Below are 21,797 nucleotides of genomic sequence, written 5' to 3' on the forward strand. Positions count from 1 at the left end.
ATAATTCCCAGTATAAATCAATGAAACATGCAATCATATAAACAATATAAAGCATGTAATCAGGTAACATGAATATGTATCAAAATCTGAAACCTAAACAATCTCAAATCAAACTGTCGACATCAATCATAATTCAGACTAGACTCAATCCTAGTCTAGGGATCTCGGTTTCCAGATGTTGGCATGTGTATATCGACTAACAGTGATAGAAAAGACTCCAGTTCTATCCACGCCGATATGGTATCGATCAACAGTAATAGAAAAGACTCCAGTTCTATTCACATCGATACAGTATCGATCACCAGTAATAGAGGAAGCTGTTATTCTATCCACATCAATATAGTACCGATTAACAGTAATAGAAGCAACTCTAATTCTATCCACATCGATAGGACATCGATTAACAGTAATAGAAGAGCTACAATCTATCCACATCGATACAATACTGATTAACAGTAATAGAAAAAGCCACCATCCTATCCACATCGATAGCCAAACATCCAGTGACAGACTCTGGCACATCCGCCAATACACCATCTTATGACATCGTGCAATGTGCCCGTGGTAATCCCACCACTAACGGCACTTCTGTCACAAGATGACTCCTCTAATACCTTCTGTCTAAAATCAAGAGAACAAGTATATCAATCAACTCAATGCAAATATCAATGCAATAAAGTAAAGTATGTGATTTAGGGAAACCCAAGTCTAGACCGACTCAAGTCCATCTCCCAATACCACATTGACTTATACCTTTCGTTGCAGTCTCGGTTTCCCGCTCAGTCAAAGTCCTGAACTCAAAGCCTGTCTGGTACTGACAATATCAATAGTCTCATATCAATATACTAGTCAATTCCATAACAATCTTGATCAATCTGGAGTTAATTCACAATTGACGGCATAACTATACAATCTCAATATTCCCGTCAATACAACATCACGAGATAACAGTTACGTTCCATAACCTATATCCCATTCAATCTATAATCAATCCATAATCCATATCTGTCCAATAGCAACTGATTATAATCAGAAAATCATAACAATTCCATAATCAGTCTATTCCTTAATCTGACTTCGCTTCTACGATGTCTAACATGTCAAGAACATCATATCTGAATCCTATTCAATTCTGACAATAGCATAAATTCAAAGAATGTCAAAACGTAGCAAAACTTACGTCCAGTTGTAGCCTACGTCGATAGGATTACAGTACCGAAGTCGGATTATGATTTGGACAGACGGATATTGCACGGCGGAATTTCGAATCCACAAGAACGAAACTTTCCTTGGCTTCCACTTCTTTTCTCTGAGCAAATTCTATATGTATATATATTTATATATATATCTCGCATGCACATGATACGTGGCATCTCAAGAATTTGCCCAAATCTTCTCGTGCATATGCGCGCATGTCTTCGCGCATATGCGCGAGACTAGTGTCTCAGCGCGTGTTGCTTCCATCGCCTCGCGCATATGCGCGCATCAATCGGCGCATGTGCGCGAGGGGAATTTCATCTCGAGGCACCCTACTGCCTCCTTCGCGCATATGCGCGCAGTCACGCCGCGCATATGCGCGAAGCCTACTGCCTGGTCCGCGCAAGTGCGCGCCTTGGCTCGCGCATGTGCGTGAATCCTTCGCACATATACACACTTTTCACACGTACTTGTATTTCATGTCCCGATTAATCCTTTCATAATCATATCAAATTATACATCAATAATTACAGATTACCAGGATTAAATTCTCGGGCATTACATTTACCGACTCCAGGAGAGCCATCAGGTGGCGAGATTGGGTAGAGTTGCGACACATATAGGAGCCAGTGCATTGTAGTCGGGGATTCACCGCTCACCTGCTGGTGTTGATATCCTATGTGATCTGATGAAATAATAGTGCATGGAATCTCTGGCCAGAGTATGAGATGTATGTTGGAGAAGGAGTTCTCCAATAGTACACGCGATGCCACTATTTTAATTATCACATAGTTATCGAATTATTATACAACCCTCGATGAACCAATGGTTGCATATTCAATCGAGATATATGAGATGAAGGGACCGTACTGTACGTTAATCATAATCGACTGGTTCTTGTAGGCACTATCAGTGATACCTAGGGGATCATGGGGCGATGCTACTAGACGCTCTTACCATGATCCGATGGGTGCAATCAGAAATGAGTTCTGACATTCTTGATCAAGGTGTTGCTGAAAAGAATGGGGCTAACTAGGGTAAGCCTGAATAAAGGATTATGTCTTGAATCACAAAGAGTTGTGAACCCACGGTGTAATGCCCGAAAATTAATCACTGTTCATTAACGATTATTGACTTATAATTTAACGTGATTATTGAAGGGCCAACGGAGACACGATTTAAGATAATGTGCGACCATTTATTTGGAATTTCAGAATGTGTTGCCGAAGCAACACCGCACCCGTGCTCAGGAAGACACCGCACCCGCGGTGCATGTCCAGTAGGGTAGCTAGTTTTGAAAAATTGAGACCGCACCCGCGGTGTCACCATGACCGCACCCGCGGTCGTTGAGTTTAGAAAATAAACAGGGTTGCCGAAGCTTGAGAGCACCCGCGGTAGGAGAAGAGTGAAAAATCCTTACGCCTTTTGTGATAAATCCTTACGCCTTTTGTGAGAAATCCGTCCGTCTGATTTTGAATCCGACTTCGGTATTGAGTTCCTATCGACGTAGGCTACAACTGGACGTAAGTTTTGCTACGTTTTGACATGCTTTGAAATTATGCTATTGTCAGAATTTAATGGAATTCATATATGATGTTCTTGACATGTTAGACATCATAGAATCGAAGTCAGATTAAAAAACGGACTGATTATGGAATTGTTATGAATTTTTAGGGTATATTTATTTATACCAGACATATTTGAATTGTAATTGGATTACGGATTGTATTGGATATGGGTTATGGATTGTAACTGTGATTTGAGGATATTGTATTGACGGAAATATTGAATTTGTACCGTTATGCCGATGATTTTAATTATATCCAGATTTATTAAATTGTTATTGATTTGAAAGGTATATTGACATGAGATTATTGGTATTGTCATTGCCAGACAGGCTGTGAGTTCAGGACTTCGACTGAGCCAGAAACCGACGAAAGAAAGGTATAAGTCAATGTGGTATTGGGAGATCGACTTGAGTCGGTTTAGACTTGAGTTTCCCTAAATCACATACTTTACTTTATTGCATTGATATTTGCATTGATTTGACTGATGTACTTGTTCTCTTGAATTATAGATAGCAGGTATTAGACGAGTAATCTTGTGACAGAAGTGCCTGATAGTGGTGGGATCGCCACGGGCACATTGCACGATGTCACATGATAGTGTAGAAATCTTGGGACGGAAGTGCCTAACAGTGACGGGATCGCCACGGGCACATTGCACGATGTATCAAGATAGGATATTAGCGATAGAGCTACAGTCCATGACAGTTAGGTCAGAACACCGGATGTTTGGTTATATCGAGTAAATAGGATTGGAATTCTTCTATTACGGAATTCGATATAGGAACACCATGTTTGGTTATATCGAGTAATGGAATTACTGTTCTTTCTATTACGGAATTCGATATAGGAACACCACATCTGGAAACCGGGATCCCTAGACTAGGATTGAGTCTAGTCTGAATGATAGAGTTATGAGCATTGTCGACAGTCTATGATTGTTTATATTTCAGATTTTGATACATATATCTATTACCTGATTACATGCTTTATATTTGTTTATATGATTGCATGTTTCGTTGATTTATACTGGGATTTATTCTCACCGGAGTTATCCGGCTGTTGTCTTGTCTGTATGTGTACATGACAACAGGTGGGCAGGATCAGGGTCCAAGAGATGAGGAAAGATCGTGATTAGAGTGGAGGCTCCGGACTTGGATTAGAGATAGGGTTGGACACTTGACATTAGCTGTTTAAACCTTAGTTGAATAAATGTATGTTGTACAGGATTTGTACTTTTATATATTGAGAAGTATATATGTATGTTTTATGTCACTACGTTCCGCATTTTAAAAGAAAAAAATTTTAGACCCTGTTTTAGAATTGATTAATTAGTCCCAATGACGATTATGATTACGATTAGCGTCTGGGTGCCCACAACAGGTGGTATCAGAGCGATAGATCCTTGAGATTGAGATAGGAGCTAGTGGGCGGGGTAGAATGTGTTTTCTTTCCTGCTTTTGGTTGCTAGCATGATTTACTGCTTTATAGTACATGTTTATCTGTTTATCTGACTTGATTTGAAAACATGTATTATTAAGAATGAATCAGAGCTGATTCTGGATCAGCAGTAAGATGATCGGAGGAGGACTGAAATAGAACTTTGGTTTGGGGTTGCTAATTCTTTTGATTTTAGATATGCCTTCGAGAAGAATACCAGAACAAGGGAGTACATCGAATCCTCCCATGGATGTGACACCCACACCAATGGAGAAATTATTGAAAAGATTTCAATCTTTCCGCCCACCGACTTTGAAAGGTACGGAGAATTCCGTGGATTGTGAGAGTTGGCTGGACGATATTGAAATGATGTTCGAATCGTTGGAGTATACTGATGAGAAGAGGGTGAAACTGATTGGACATCAACTGCATGATGTTGCTAAAAATTGGTGGATTACAACGAAACGAGCATTGGAACAACGAGGTACAGTCATTACCTGGAATGTGTTTAAGTCTGAATTTTATCTACGGTTCTTTCCAGTATCTTATAGGAAGGACAAGGGAGCCGAGTTTGCAAACTTGAGACAAGGCCAGTTAAACATTGAGGACTATGTGGCTAAGTTATCTACACTGCTCCGATTTGCTCCCCACGTAGCTGAACATGATGAGGCCGTTGCGGACCAGTTAATAAATGGCCTGAATCCTGAAATCTTTACCTTGGTGAATACCGGGAGGCCAAACAATTTCACCGATGCCTTGAACAGAGCCAAGGGAGCCGAAGCAGGTTTGATGAGACAGAGAGAGGCTTCGTTTGTGCTTCCAGTACCGGGACAACAACAACCACCTCCTCGATTTGAAGGTGGCAGCAGCAGTATCAGGAAGAATGATTTCTTGAAGGCTAGAGGGAAGCAATTCAAGAAATCAGGAACTAGCTCGTCCAGTTCGAGTGGCTCTAGACAGACCGGTCAGGGCCAGAGTTATACAGGACCGTACTGTGGTACGTGTGGAGGGAGGCATTCCACAGATCAGTGCCGAGGAGTGGTTGGTAGCTGTCGTATCTGTAGACAGAAGGGACACTTTGCTCGAGTGTGTCCCCAGAGGAGTGCCCAGGGATCGCAGGCAGCTGAGTCATCGGGATCAATGGCTCAGGCAGGTAGACGACCATCTGCCGTGCATACTTTTCAACCAGCATCGTCTTCCCAGTCACAGCAGAGGCCAGGAGGGGGCCAGACAGTGAGCCAGCCTTCGAGACAGCAGGCCAGAGTTTTTGCTTTGACCGAGGAGCAGGCACAGGATGCACCTGATGATGTTGTGGCAGGTAACTGTTTTATTTCTGGTTATCCTGCATATGTATTGATTGATACTGGTGCATCTCATACCTTTATTTCGGAGATATTTGCATTAATGCACACATTGCCTGTTGAGTCATTAGCCACTGTAGTATCTGTCACGTCTCCGTTAGGAACAGGTTTGATATCAGTAAAATCTGTTAAATCGTGTATACTGCAGTATGATGGGCATACGATTGAGTTAGACTATATTGTGCTTGGTTTATCTGATTTTGATTGTATTGTCGGTATGGATATGCTAACCAAGTACCAAGCTACAGTTGATTGTTTCCACAAAATTGTTCGATTCAGACCTGAAATGGCAGAGGAGTGGAAATTTAATGGTAAAGGTTCTCGTGCCAGAATTCCTTTGATATCTGCAATGAATATGACTCGATTATTGCAGAAGGGAGCGGATGGATTCCTGGTATATTCAGTTGATTTACAAAAATCGAGCCCATCATTGGCAGATTTGCCAGTGGTGTGTGAGTTTGCTGATGTCTTTCCAGATGAGATTCCTGGATTGCCTCCGATTCGAGAGATAGACTTCAACATTGAGATAATGCCAGGAACAGTTCCGATTTCTAGGGCTCCATACAGGATGGCACCGATCGAGTTGAAAGAGTTGAAAGAACAGTTGGAGGATTTACTGGCCAAGAGGTATATCAGACCGAGTGTATCTCCTTGGGGTGCTCCAGTACTGTTCGTGAGAAAGAAAGACGGGTCGATGAAACTTTGTATCGACTACCGGCAACTGAATAAGGCGACAGTAAAGAATAAATATCCATTGCCTCGTATTGATGATTTATTTGATCAGTTGCAGGGTTCTTCGGTGTATTCCAAGATCGATCTGAGATCTGGATACCATCAATTGAGAGTCAGGGACTCTGATATCTCAAAGACTGCATTCAGAACCAGGTATGGACATTATGAGTTTATTGTCATGCCGTTTGGGTTGACGAATGCACCGGCGGTATTTATGGGATTGATGAACCGCGTCTTTCAGAAATATTTGGATGATTTTGTTATCATATTCATTGATGATATATTGATTTATTCAAAGAATATGATTGAGCATGCTAATAATCTGAGGACTGTGTTGAGAATTTTGAGGACGGAGAAACTGTACGCTAAATTGTCGAAATGCGAGTTCTGGTTGAAACATGTGATATTTCTGGGTCATATTATATCCAGAGACGGGATATCAGTTGATCCTAGTAAGGTTGAGGCAGTAATTTCTTGGCCAAGACCGACATCTGTACCCGAGATTCGCAGTTTCATGGTTTTGGCAGGATATTATCGCCGATTCATTAAAGATTTTTTGAGTATTGCCAAACCGATTACACAGTTGACACAGAAGAATGCTCCATTTGTTTGGTCTGAGGAATGTGAGACCAGTTTTCTCGAATTGAAGAAAAGATTGACTAGTGCTCCTGTGTTGACGATTCCTTCAGGCACTGGTGGTTTTGTTGTTTATTGTGAGGCATCCCACCGAGGATTGGGTTGTGTCTTAATGCAGCGAGGGCATGTGATCGCTTATGCCTCAAGACAGCTGAAGCCCCATGAATCTCGATATCCAATTCATGATCTTGAATTGGCAGCCATAGTCTTTGCATTGAAGATATGGCGGCATTATTTGTACGGTGAGAAATTCGAGATTTATTCTGATCACAAAAGCTTGAAATATCTGTTTTCACAATCAGAGTTGAATATGAGACAGCGAAGATGGCTGGATTTATTGAAGGACTTTGATTGTGAGATTAAATATTATCCAGGGAAGTCCAATGCAGCAGCTGATGCACTAAGTCGAAAGGTATGTTCTTTATCCTTATCGACTATTGGTGTTTCGAATTTGATTGAAGACTGCTGTTTGGCTGGATTAGTATTAAAGACAGATCGGAGACCTATGAAATTATATACTATTCAAGATGAACCACAGCTGATTTTGAGAACTAAAACAGCTCAGAAAGGTGATCAGAATATACAGAAGTCAATTGCTATGGTTAAAGCTGGACATCGATCGAAATATCAGGTGCAAAATGATATTTTGTATGTGAATAATCGTTTGGTTGTGCCGAATGTTTCGGATTTGAGACAGCGAATACTGACAGAAGCGCACAACAGTCGTTTTAGCATTCATCCTGGTGGCAGAAAAATGTACAATGATTTAAAGACACAGTATTGGTGGAAACAGATGAAATCTGATGTTACGGAATTTGTAGCCAAGTGTCTGAATTGCCAACAGGTAAAAGAGAAGAGAAAGAAACCAGGAGGATTGTTGCAGAGTTTGTCCATTCCTGAATGGAAATGGGATCACATTTCCATGGATTTGTGACACAGTTACCGAGATCCTCTAGAGGTTGTGATGCGATTTGTGTCGTGATTGATCGATTAACCAAATCTGCATGTTTTATTCCATACAAAATGACCTACAGGTATGACCAGATGGCCGATATTTATGTTCGGGAAGTGGTTAGACTGCACGGAGTCCCGAAATCGATTGTTTCAGATCGTGATCCTCGATTCATTTCGCACTTCAGGCAGAGTCTGCAGCAAGCTCTCGGTACGAAGTTACATTTGAGTACCGCATATCATCCTCAGACTGATGGACAGTCAGAACGGACGATTCAGACATTGGAGGATATGCTGAGAGCTGTAGTGCTTGATTTTAGCACTAATTGGCAAGATGCATTGCCACTTTGCGAGTTTTCGTACAACAATAGCTATCAGACGAGTATTGAGATGGCCCCATTTGAAGCGTTGTACGGAAAGAAGTGCAGATCCCCATTGTATTGGGATGATATCTCTGAAGTTCCTGAGACTGGACCTGACATGATCAGAGATATGACTGAAAAAGTGAAACTTATTCAGAAGAAAATGAAGGCAGCTCAAGACCAACAAGCCAAATATGCCAACCTCAGACGACGACCGTTGGTATTTGAGGTAGGAGACCGAGTATTCCTGAAGATTTCTCCTTTTAGAGGTGTTGTCAGATTTGGCAAGAAAGGAAAATTGTCTCCGAGATATGTTGGTCCTTATGAGATTCTTGAAAAGATAGGAGATCGTGCCTATCGACTCGCATTGCCGCCTTCATTATCTGGAATACATGATGTCTTTCATGTATCGATGCTGCGGAAGTATCTCCCTGATGATTCTCACGTGATTCAGCCAGACGAGACCGAGCTTGATGAGACATTGAGTTATGTCGAGAAACCGATCCGGATTATCGATCGTAAAGAAAAACAGCTCAGAACAAAGACGATTCCTCTTGTGAAAGTTCAATGGACTCGTCATGGCATCGAAGAAGCCACTTGGGAGACTGAATCAGATATGAGACAAGAATTCCCAGCATTATTTCACTGATGTAAATTTTATTCGACTTTAATTACATCCTCTCTTAATGATATGATTTGACTATCTATGATTTCGGGGAGGAAATCATATCTTAGGTGGGGAGAAATGTAATGCCCGAAAATTAATCACTGTTCATTAACAATTATTGACTTATAATTTAACGTTATTATTGAAGGGCCAATAGAGAAACGATATAAGATAATGTGCGGCCATTTATTTAGAATTTCAGAATGTGTTGCCGAAGCAACACCGTACCCGCGCTCAGGAAGACACCGCACCCGCGGTGCATGTCCAGTAGGGTAGCTAGTTTTGCAAAATTGAGACCGCACCCGCGGTGTCACCATGACCGCACCCGCGGTCGTTGAGTTTAGAAAATAAACAGGGTTGCCGAAGCTTGAGCGCACCCGTGGTAGGAGAAGCACCGCACCCGCGGTCGTGCTACTGGAATTTTGGGAATTGATACAGTAGGGTGACCGCACCCGCGTCAGAAACAGGACCGCACCCGCGGTGTTGGAGCGCACCCGCGGTCCAGCGGTTACCGCACCCGCGGTGCAACGTGTTTTGCAAAAATTTTGCCACCTCGTCGAATTCATGCATTGATATATATATAACGTTTACTCCTTCGAAAATCAGTAACAAAAGTCGAGAAAAGCTCTGGGAAAAAGAGTGAAAATCCTTACGCCTTTTGTGAGAAATCCGTCCGTCTGATTTTGAATCCGACTTCGGTATTGAGTTCCTATCGACGTAGGCTACAACTGGACGTAAGTTTTGCTACGTTTTGACATGCTTTGAAATTATGCTATTGTCAGAATTTAATGGAATTCATATATGATGTTCTTGACATGTTAGACATCATAGAAGCGAAGTCAGATTAAGAAACGGACTGATTATGAAATTGTTATGAATTTTTAGGGTATATTGATTTATAACAGACAGATTTGAATTGTGATTGGATTACGGGTTGTATTGGATATGGGTTATGGATTGTAACTGTGATTTGAGGATATTGTATTGACGGAAATATTGAATTTGTACCGTTATGCCGATGATTTGAATTAAATCCAGATTTATTAAATTGTTATTGATTTGAAAGGTATATTGACATGAGATTATTGGTATTGTCATTGCCAGACAGGCTGTGAGTTCAGGACTTCGACTGAGCCAGAAACCGACGAAAGAAAGGTATAAGTCAATGTGTTATTGGGAGATCGAGTTGAGTCGGTTTAGACTTGAGTTTCCCTAAATCACATACTTTACTTTATTGCATTGATATTTGCATTGATTTGACTGATGTACTTGTTCTCTTGAATTATAGATAGCAGGTATTAGACGAGTAATCTTGTGACAGAAGTGCCTGATAGTGGTGGGATCGCCACGGGCACATTGCACGATGTCACATGATAGTGTAGAAATCTTGGGACGGAAGTGCCTGACAGTGGCGGGATCGCCACGGGCACATTGCACGATGTCTCAAGATAGGATATTAGCGATAGAGCTACAGTCCATGACGGTTAGGTCAGGACACCGGATGTTTGGTTATATCGAGTAAATAAGATTGGAATTCTTCTATTACGGAATTCGATATAGGAACACCATATTTGGTTATATCGAGTAATGGAATTATTGTTCCTTCTATTACGGAATTCGATATAGGAACACCACATCTGGAAACCGTGATCCTTAGACTAGGATTGAGTCTAGTCTGAATGATAGAGTTATGAGCATTGTCGACAGTCTATGATTGTTTATGTTTCAGATTTTGATACATATATCTGTTACCTGATTACATGCTTTATATTTGTTTATATGATTTCATGTTTCGTTGATTTATACTGGGATTTATTCTCACCGGAGTTATCCGGCTGTTGTCTTGTCTGTACGTGTACATGACAACAGGTGGGACAGGATCAGGGTCCAGGAGATGAGGAAAGATCGTGATTAGAGTGGAGGCTCCGGACTTGGATTAGAGATAGGGTTGGACACTTGACATTAGCTGTTTAAACCTTAGTTGAATAAATGTATGTGGTACATGATTGATACTTTTATATACTTTTAAAAAAAAATTTTAGACCCTGTTTTAGAATTGATTAATTAGTCCCAATGACGATTATGATTACGATTAGCGTCCGGGTCCCCACACACGGCTAGCTGTGTCCCTGAACCATTGAGGGTCACACAAGCACTGGATCGTTTGTTCCCATTGAGTGAATAAATTCAAGAAGTTGAATTTATATTATATAGTAAATTCAAGGAGTTGAATTTATGTTAATTAAATTTCGAGAGAATAAATTCAAGTAGTTGAATTTATAAAATTTGAGAATTAATTTATTAAATTCAAATGTTGGATTTATTAAATATTAAATTTTGGAGGTGATGAAAATTCAAGTAGTTGAATTCATAATTTAAATAATAAATTCAAATGTTGAATTTATAATGTATTTAATTTACTAAGATCAAAAGTTGAGTTGATTAATTAATAAATTAAATATGGTGGGTAAAATGTTTAATGGGCTTGTAGGAGTACAAGTCCAACATAATAATTAACTAAAGCTTTAATGGACCTTGATTAAATTAATTAAATTAGTTGGACTAGCCCAATTAATTAAATCAAGCTCATTAATATTAATTATGTAATTAGGCTATGACTTAATTATAAATAGGGGTTGCAAGTCATAACCCTAGCATACCACAACCATAATTTCCAAAAAACACTCCTCCAAAGAAAGAAGAAAATTCGGCCACCTTGAATTATTTTTAGGGTTTAAGCCGTCTCTTGATATTTGTTCTCCTGCGTAAAATCTCTTTCTTATTCTCTAGTGCAATTTGGAAGAGGAACATACAATTCAGTCGTGGACCTGATTAGAAGAAAATAAAGGATTTCATCGAAGAAATTTTGTAGGGAATCAACAAGAGCTAATCCGTTTATACCGGATTATTTGGAGCCACGTGATTAATTGTCACACCCTTACTCTATACTTACCATGATTACCATAATCAAAATAAGGTTTGAATGATATAACTATAGTATCAAGCAAGTCAAACAAGAGGCATCACTTTGACGGTTTATAAAAATTTTGGCATGATGTCCCTAGATTTTGTATACAAAAAAAACCAAGCAATACTATTCATACACACTTATAAACATATTCTCATATACAAACATACTTTGTATCATCATACATAACATGGAACTTGATTCAAATCCTGACATAAAATTTACTACAATACATATGCGGAAGCTATACAATAAGATGTCCCGGTTCTTGTCGAGGTAAGGCATGTTACAAGCATCCATTGGCGAACCGGCATCCTACGTCTCTTCACTACCTGATCCTGTAATACATGAGCTACGTGAGTTTATAAAACTCAATAAGTTGGCACTTGTACGTATCAATATGCGTCGAAGGAACATACATATCAAGTCGTGATCAATAATGAATCTTAAAAACATGTCATACCGTAGCATATATTCAATGTTCATTTTTGTACTTGAGCCTCATTAGTTGACCTGTACTACCATGCTTGCTTTATTATATAGCTACTACTGTGTTGGATGTCAGGGAGCAACCTTTGGCAACCCCACGCCCCATGAACATGTATTGGCCAATAGCTTTGGTCGACTTAAAACCACCCATGATTTCAACAAGCTCTATATCATGTAAAATCAGTCATTTTTCTTTCAATGTTCATGTTCATGTTCATAACATAGCACCCATCATCAATATTCATGAGTTCCTTACATATTTAATACATAACAATGGAATATGGTGCTATGTTTTCATCAATAAGATACTAACAATGTAGATATAACAATAATCAATGAGAAGTATTTGAAATCATAATATTACTCATGTATTACTTCAAGAACATGCCAACTTACAGTCCAAGCGTACGAATACTTGTTTGAGACGATGTATCTCGCTCCTATATTGTCAAATATATAAAAAAATCCATCACTATGTATCTACTAGGTGAAAATCACTCCTCTACATGCAGAACAACTAAAAGAGAAGAAAACTTACACCTATATGATGTTCTTGTGATGGAGAACTAAGTTCTTACTTTAATTTGATGGAAGAAAGGATGAAAAAGCTGATGGGAAGTGTTTTCTAGGTTTTTCTCTCGAGTCTTGTTGTGGAAGAAACTGATATATTTGTGAAGATGTGCAGAAAAGTCGAAGCTTATCTCCTTAAATAACATTCTGCCCTAAAGATAAAATTTTGGTGCACCGGTGCTCGGGCGGTCATTTTCTACCGCTCGAGTGCCAAACTCTCTGGAAAAATACTGAACTTGCAAAGCACCGGCGCTCGGGCGGTAAAATCTTACCGCTCGGGCGCCACCTGTTCTGCCTTTGCGCGCTACTTCGTCAACGATCGCTCCGGAAACGTCTCTTCCGTTCATAATCTGAAAAAATGGTAAACTAAAAAATTGTAGCCCTATGTCTTGGCTTGAATCTCAAACTTTTTTCAGGTCATTTGGTGGTCTGAGTAAAAAGTTAAGCCCATTTGCCTAACATGTGTCAATGAGGGAATGACGGTATACACGACACACTTCGGGGCACTTTTGGCTTGTCTTCCACAATGATTTGGACAAAACCCAGAACGTGAAAGTTGTAGCATTATATCTTATCTTTCTAATGGTTAAGGCCTCACACAATTTGGATCAATATTCAAATCATTATGCTAAAACCCGTACGAACTACCATATTTACATCTCATTTCCCACAAATTCCATTACACTACCATCACCTACACATCTTACTATAACTATTTAGTCATATATTCATTCTCAATATACCATGGACCACATAAAATCATGTTCAATCTCAATATTGATACCTCAATCAATATGTAAAACATAATGAGCTAAATAACTATCTATAATGACATAAACATATTACTAATCATTTGTACGAGTAACCGGGCATTACATTAATTCACCAAAGGTATAACGATTCTAACATCCTATGTATGTTTTTATTAAAATCATACGAGCGCCCAAAGAAAATCATATTTTGATTCTCAAAATAAATAAAAACTTTAAAATTTCCGTTGCGTTTGGGCGTGTAGAAAATCAAATCCAACAGTTAAATGTACATGGCCTTCAGAAATTTTAGTAAGAGTCTCAACTTCATTTCCTCACAGGTTAATAAATTTTTAATTTATGGGAACGATTTCTCTCATGGAGTTGGAATATGGATAAATGCTCAGGAAAATGATTTACATAATGCAGACAGACAAACGAGTCAAACTAATCAAAAGATAGGAAATCCGTTGATTCAAAATCTAGTTTTCTTATTATATATTTTTCTGATCTTTTTTTCCATAACATCATGGAAACAGACTAAGTTTATGCTTCTTGACCACATTTTTATTAATCTTTACCATAATTTTCTCTCTTTCTTTCATTTTTGTCACAAAAAATTGTCATTTCAGAAAATAAATACGAGTCTTTTTGGATATCACCCTTTTCACAATTCCCAATAATTAATATATATATATATATATATATATATATATATATATAATCATGGCATCGAGAACATCATAAAGTTAATATATATATATATATATATATATATATATATATATATTAACTTTATGATGTTCTCGATGCCATGATTACAGATTCCTTTCTACTCTCTTTATCATCTCTAACCCGTCATAACTACTAAATAATTGCTATAAAATGATTGTCATCCAATCATTTCATTAATTGATTCGTTTCCACAATAAAGGGCCCAGAAATTCGACCGCCGTCTTTTTTTTGGGCCCTTTGCTTTTTGTTGGTGTTTCCTGCCTTTTCTTTTTTCTGAATTATGAAGCAAAGTGAAGAGGTTTTGCAAGAAGTCTTGGTTCAAAACAAAAATATTGGTTTTTTAATTAGAGGGAACATGAATGAACCGACCCACACGAGAATGAGAAGGATTCCGAGACTGTTCAATATAATAGACTGTACAGTTGAAGAGGGCTTAAAAGATTTGATTGGTACTACTCATATCACAAAGGTGCATCTTCTTTTTGGTAGCTCATCACATAAGAACTCCAAATAATTTGAAAAAACTCTTCTTTTTGCTGTACAGATTCCATCACGTGAATCAATATAAGCAGTAAAGTATTATGCTTTATATTGTTCATATAACATCCCTACTGAAATGTATATCGAGTATGGACTTGTGGTCATTGGATTTTCCACATCCTATCTTCCGTCATAAATTACATTCCATATTCTAGACGTTTTCAAGGTTTATGTTTCTCGATAAACTCTAGTCCAAGAACCAATCGATCTGGTTCTTTCGCTGGAATTTCTTTTATATGAAATTCCAATTCTCCGATATTGATCATTCCGTGGAAATTTCCTATCGTAGGTTGTTCTAAATATTATATAGTATTACAAGGAAATTGATTCCTTTGTTTCATAATATCAAATACTATTTCTATTTCCTTCCACCCTTCTGGGCATCTGAGCTTTACTATTGTGTAAAAGCTTGTTAACTCCTATTGGGTTTCTTGGACATGTGCTTTTCCCCACCTGTAATTTGTAATTCGATCTCCCTGAAAATATTGTCTTCTTGATTCCATTATAAGACTTTGATTCCTCTGTAGAATCTGTTTGTCTTGTATTTGGATGTTTGTTTCACATATTAAGGAAAACTCAACTCTTTCTGGATAAATTGCCTGAGCAACTTTTCCAAATATCTCAGGTATTTCAATGAACTAATTTCTATAAAACAATTCTGAATGATGTGTATTAGATAGAGCATATGAAATTTGATAGGTTATCGAATATGGTCTATTACCTTCTTTCATCAGCCTTTTTCACTTGAAATTCTGATGTAATGTCAAAGCTCGGCTAAAATCTCAATCTATCAGGTTTTAGGCTATTCTTGGATAGATTACTCCTACAATCTTTCCTGCGCAGAGATTTTCTAAGATAGTTTCCTGGTCTAAGTCTTGAAGGTTCCCCATTCTTTTATCGCATATAGTAATATCAATGGGTTAATCTATTCCTTCTCTGAAAAGTATCTTTTATCATAATTTGGATTGCTCCAATATAAATCCATGACATGGTCCGTGCCACTTCTATCTTGATTTTTTTTTTGTAATCCTCTTTAATCTCTTCAGAAGGACTTAGTTGCATCTATATTCTATTTCCATTAAGTTCCATTGGTATTGTCATTACTCTTCTGGAAACTTTTTGGATTAGATGTTGCTTTCTATTTCTTAGGCCAATACTTCGTAAGTATTTTTCTACCTGTCCTGCAGAGAATATATCTGAATACTAGGATTTTCTCTCATGATTCTTTGGACCATGTTAAGAGATACTTTTGTCCAGCTAAAGAAACCAGAGGAATCTTCATGTGTTTCGTGTCGAAAAACCTCGTCTTCAGTCAGAATCTGATTCGCTTCCATCATATTCTTCTTGACTCAAAACTTCTTCTTCATATTACTTTCGTCAAAGGCAATATCCTCAAACTAGTATGTAACCTCCCGAAAATTTTAAAGTCCACGTAAACCACATGCATGCAAATTATTAATTTTTTTTATTTTATTAAATTGTTTTAATGCATTAAATACATGTTTAGTTCATGAATTTGTGTTTTAATTCATGGTTTATTTAAAGTTTCATGCATTCGGATTTTAAGTTGAATTTAGCGCTTGAATCCACACTCAGAGAACAACGGGGGCCGCTAAGAAAAGTAAAAGCAAGTACCTGAAAAGGGTGAGCAAACCTGTGGAAAGCTCCACCCTTTGGCCCCTCACACCGCTTGCTCCCCAAACCTGAGAAATTCATGCACGGGCGGCTCGGCTCGGCCTGGCCCGGTGCGATATGGCAAAATAAATATTGCACCAATTCGAAAACTTTATGTCCATTAGTCTATCACCTGCGCTCGGACCAAACAGTGCGCCGTTAGCCAGCAGTCAGGCTGCGTTCGGATCAAACAGTGCGTCCCTTGGCCTTTCACACTTTCACAGAAAGTTGTGTTCATATCCAGAAGATTGTGCTCCTCCTATGCAACCGATGAATAGGCGACAAATAATCCCTCCATCTGCATTGATCATACTTTTCATATTTTTGTTGCATTCTTTTCTCTTTCACTATGTGCTTGAAAGTTCTGCATATGTCGTTCGCTGTTAACAAGAGTTGTAGCGATTTATTTTCTTGATTGTATTTTAGAGATGAATGCCATCAACATAGAGCACTGTTATACAAGTGATCTCATCTCGTGGATAAAAGATTTATTTTTGCATCGACTTACTGCTTTTTGTTGCTGCAAATTATTCCAGTGTCAAACATCCAAACTAATCACATAATGCTAGACAGATGGACTTCCTCAGGGACCAGTAATCTCATTACATGCTGTAGTAGCCCGAATTCCAAATTGGGTAATTAACGGAGTAATGGTGATTAAGAAGGTTTAATGTGTAATTTTGACCGAGACATGATCGGACGGACCGAAGATGGTTCGGAAGCACCGAAGAGTTCGGAAGGTCCGAAGTGGGTTAGGTGGATCCGATCATGAGGTGTCAAGAGCAGCTGGACACGTGCATGTTCGGACGGTCCGAAGTGTATGATCGGAGGATCCGATCATGAGCTGTCAAGAGCCGATGGACACGTAATAGTTCGGACGTTCCGAAGAGGGTTCGGACGATCCGAACATGGCCTATAAATAGTGGTCGGATTTCCTCATTTTGACTCGCCAATTCAGAGAATTCCATAGCATTTCAGTCGTTTCTGACAGGTTCTAGTCTTGTTCCGAGATTTGGGCACTAGCGGGGAGCTGCTGGTCTTGTAGCAGAGCTGTGCTCTAGTTGGGAGCTAGCGGCATCAGCGGGCTAGCGACGGACGAAGGTTTGGAATTTTATCAGTATTTATCTCAGGATTATCTAGTTAAGTCTGGTAGATAAGTTTAGTGATGGTTTTCACTTGATGAATAGGCTTGGATTAGACCTGTTGTCTGGTTGTTCCAGTGGATTAGGATTGCTGTGATAGAGGTACGAAAGTACTATCCGAGATATCCTGGTTGAGTATACATTCTTATATGTGTTGCATGATTATGTGGTGCATTGATATATGTCATATGATGCATGCTATTATGTCACGTTTATTACTGCACGTTGCATTTCATGTTGAGCCGTACCTCCTTCGAGATAGCCTTTACTGTTGAGCTGTATCTCTTTCGAGATAAGCTATATCTTGGGGCCGCTCAGCCCTGTCTTGTGGACGCATGGACACCGAGAGTACACAGTGGCCGACGGGTCGGGAGGGCTTCGGTGGTCCGGGACATTTTAGGTCCACGTCTGTCTTGTAGTGGATGTAGTGACCCAGAGGTGTACCGCGCGGCACTATCCACTTGGCGCCTCTAGACTGAGCATTGTTGAGATCCTTTTGTGACTCCTGTTTCTTGACTACCCCGGTATCATGATCATAGCATGTGCATTTCATATAGGTCTGTATACTCATACTTTTGTACTGGGCGTTCTTATCGCTCACGTCCTCGGTTTTGTTTATTCTTGGACACCCCATTCCCACGGGGCAGGCCTCAGGTTGGACAGCTCAGGAGGAGCAGGAGGAGGACGTTGAGTAGCTGGTTGGTTTAGTTTATCGGTATTGTTTTGATTCGATATGGTTGTATTGGATATTTTATTTGGAGTTATTCTAGACTTCGATTGGGTTGTATAACCATTATTTTGTTGACTTTTCCGCTGTTATCTCTGATTATTGTTAATTAGGTTAATTGCATGCTTAGTTCTTGCCTAGTAGGTGATTCTGGAACGGGTCACTACAATGCCTTGGAGGAATGATGAGAAGTTCCAGCTGGCTAATCGACAGACACTACTGCCAACTTTTCCATCTCAGCAAAATCAGCCATGAGATTCATGTCTGAACTTCCCGTATATATGTGAGATGGCGTGCCCAATTGTTTCTTGTTTTTTAAATGCTCAAGCTCTGAGATCAAAACAGAAGCCCAAGATTCCTCACAGTTGATTTTGTCATCGCTTCCCATATCAGACGAGGCAGCCAAAGAATGTTATGGAAAGAAACATAGGTGACCTGGTTCTGCAGTTGTTTGGCTTCAAGTAACTCGTCTATCTGTCCAGCCCGTGATAGTCTGCAAGGTGTACGGGCACACATGGTTCTAGAAAAGTGGAGTTCACTTGAATTCTTAAGTGCATTGTTCAGAATTCTATTTTCTCATCACATGCGACTGCTTTGGCAGGGAATTGATTCTTTTTCTTGGTGTTTCAGAAGGCATGTTGACGTGAAAGTTCCCTGAATTAATCAATTAAGGATTTGGCCTTTTTCTCCTTATCTCCATTTGATTTTTTCCAAGCATTTCGACTTCATTCTTCATTTTAACAAAAGCAGCAGGGCTAGGCCGGACAAGAAGGCGTAGCCTTTGACATTCTGACTCAACTTAGCAATTTTTTTTACTCTCCTGGAGTTGTTTTTGAGCAATATCAGAGGTTCGACAATTAAATTCCCTTTGCTCATTCTGGATGTCATGCTCCTTCTCAAGAACACGGACCTCGTACTTCAGATAAGTATTCTCTTTTTCAGCAGATTCTACTCTCAACATTAGGGCATTATGATCAGCCCCTACCTGAGTCCTATGCTTACTCAAATCTTCAATAACCTTGTCCTTTCCTGATGAAGAATTACCGAGATGCGTTTTCTCAGCGTCCTTTTCATCTAAAATAATCCTCGTTTTCTCAAATTCTTCTTTTGTCTTCGCCACTGCGCCATGAACTCTTTTCTCCTATTATTCATGAACAATCCTCAATTGTTATACACACTGCTTCAATGCAACATCCAAGTGGCCTAATCGTTCTTCAGAAGCTGCTTTCTGCTGTAAAACATTATCAAGTTCTTGTTTCAAAGATACTGCTTCTGACCCTGCCCTCTCCCATCCTACATATAAATAAATAGAGGATGTCAAATTATGAACAAAGTTGCGAGGAAAGGTTCCAAAAATTCTACTCTGCGAGTTGTAAATAGGCTGTGATATACTATTTTTTTAGCAGTAGAACACCTGCAACAGCTTCTTGGGCAATTTTCATCTGTTTCTTTGCCATGTTATCATTGATGTTCATTCAGAGAGGGCAGATGAAAGCTTGTCATCTAGAATTTTATGATCTCTTTCCAGTTCTGTTTTTTCCGCCAAAAGTTCTTGTACCTGTCAAAACATGTTAGAAAATTTTCCATGAGCTAAAACATTTTTCGGAACATTAAGCAAATAACAAGATACTTGAAGGCAAACAAGTTTGATCGGTCGATTTTGAGTATCACACAACCTTTTTATAGTTCCAAACTTCCAATGGGCTTAATTGGAGTCAGAATCAAGTTAGACTCATAATTGTACATTTGATGGGAGAAACAACAAAAAATAAGTATTTGTATCAAAACTCAGCAAATGGTAGACAATACTTGGTCATGAGAATCTTCTTAAATGCTGCAGTTTTCACAACTTTTACACAACTTTTTATGAATGCATAGTAACTATTTATTAAAGACTAGTCAGAATTTATGTTTGATCTTTTTAATTTAACATATGTCATCAACTAATGTACTAAACCAGCTTCAGTACACTGAAACGAACTCTTTTCACAAATCGTCATTCTAAAGAACATATTATTAAATAGGTTTTTCAAAAGAGCAAAAGGCATCTATTTACTTTTTAAAGAAAAACAAATAATTCAATGTTTTCTTTAAAAATAAAATAAGAAGGATATTTTGGTAAATTTATATCAAATTTACTTTTCGAAATTGGGAGATATTTTGCAAAATAATAAATTATTTGCCCCAACTGGAGGCCCGCTCTTTCTTGGACCAACCTGCCCCGGAAGCCCGACTTAAAGATTCCTAACCCTAACTTTTGAACAAAACATTTCACTAGATTTCGTCTTCTATTATTTGTTTGCCCATATCATTCATGATATTTGTTGGACATCCTCTTTTCTTTATAATTTCTTCTTGTTCGAAATCCACTTATCTCTTTTTTCTTGCATTGTTGTTGTTGTTGAAATTTGTGCATGGATTTTGAATGTCTTCAATTACAAATGCTAATGTTCTGTCTTTTATTTCAACCGACTTGTCCATTTTGAGAAGAAATGTATATTCTTCTCTATTTGGTATATAAATATATATATATATATATATATATAATCATTATTTGTATACCTTAGTAATGGAATCGATAAAATCTTCAACGCTACAGCAAATAAAAACATTTGCGACGTTTCGGAACAATGTAACCCATGCAGTGTCAGTGTCATCATTTACGCTCATTATTATTCTATATCCATAATAAAAATTTAATGTAAGGCATTATTATCAACTCATGTTAAGTTATAGACATAATATTTAAATGTAATTTTATCTTGACACAATATTGATATTGAAGTCTATGCAGTTATTACTGCTCCAGGTTTCCATTGTTTTGTTGACTGATTTTGAGCAATTACTATATGCTTTGTACCATGGATTCGCCTTATTTTCTATCTCATGTATATATGCCTTGGAGCAATAGAATTTGTTCTATATTTGTTAATAAGTGAGACACATTAAGTCAAATTAAATGTCAATTTTTGATTTCCTATCTCATTTTTATAAATATCATTTATAAAATATTTTCTCCATTGAATAAACATTCAAAAAAATCTTGAAGTAACAAAAATAAATTGAATAATAAATGATACGTAACCTTTGGTAGAATATTAATCTGATTGAGAATTTGCCTCAAAGTAATTTCTTCAGCATCTTTAATTTGATGTGTCAACCATAATTCTTCTAGACTTCTATCCTTGAAATTGTTACCTAACATGTAGTAGAATGATTAACATAAAGATATTTACAAACTTGAATAGTAAAAATAAATAAATCATGCAAGTACTATCGGTATATGAACATA

General features: G+C 38.4%; 1 pseudogene; it reads right to left on the bottom strand.

Moving 5' to 3' along the window:
- Nucleotides 1–18,668: 18,668 nt before the first annotated feature.
- Nucleotides 18,669–21,175, bottom strand: LOC140835335 (filament-like plant protein 7; annotated as a pseudogene).
- Between the last annotated feature and the right edge of the window lie 622 nt (nt 21,176–21,797).

The sequence above is a fragment of the Primulina eburnea genome, chromosome 6, assembly GCF_022965805.1.
Source record: "Primulina eburnea isolate SZY01 chromosome 6, ASM2296580v1, whole genome shotgun sequence".
NCBI lineage: Eukaryota > Viridiplantae > Streptophyta > Magnoliopsida > Lamiales > Gesneriaceae > Primulina > Primulina eburnea.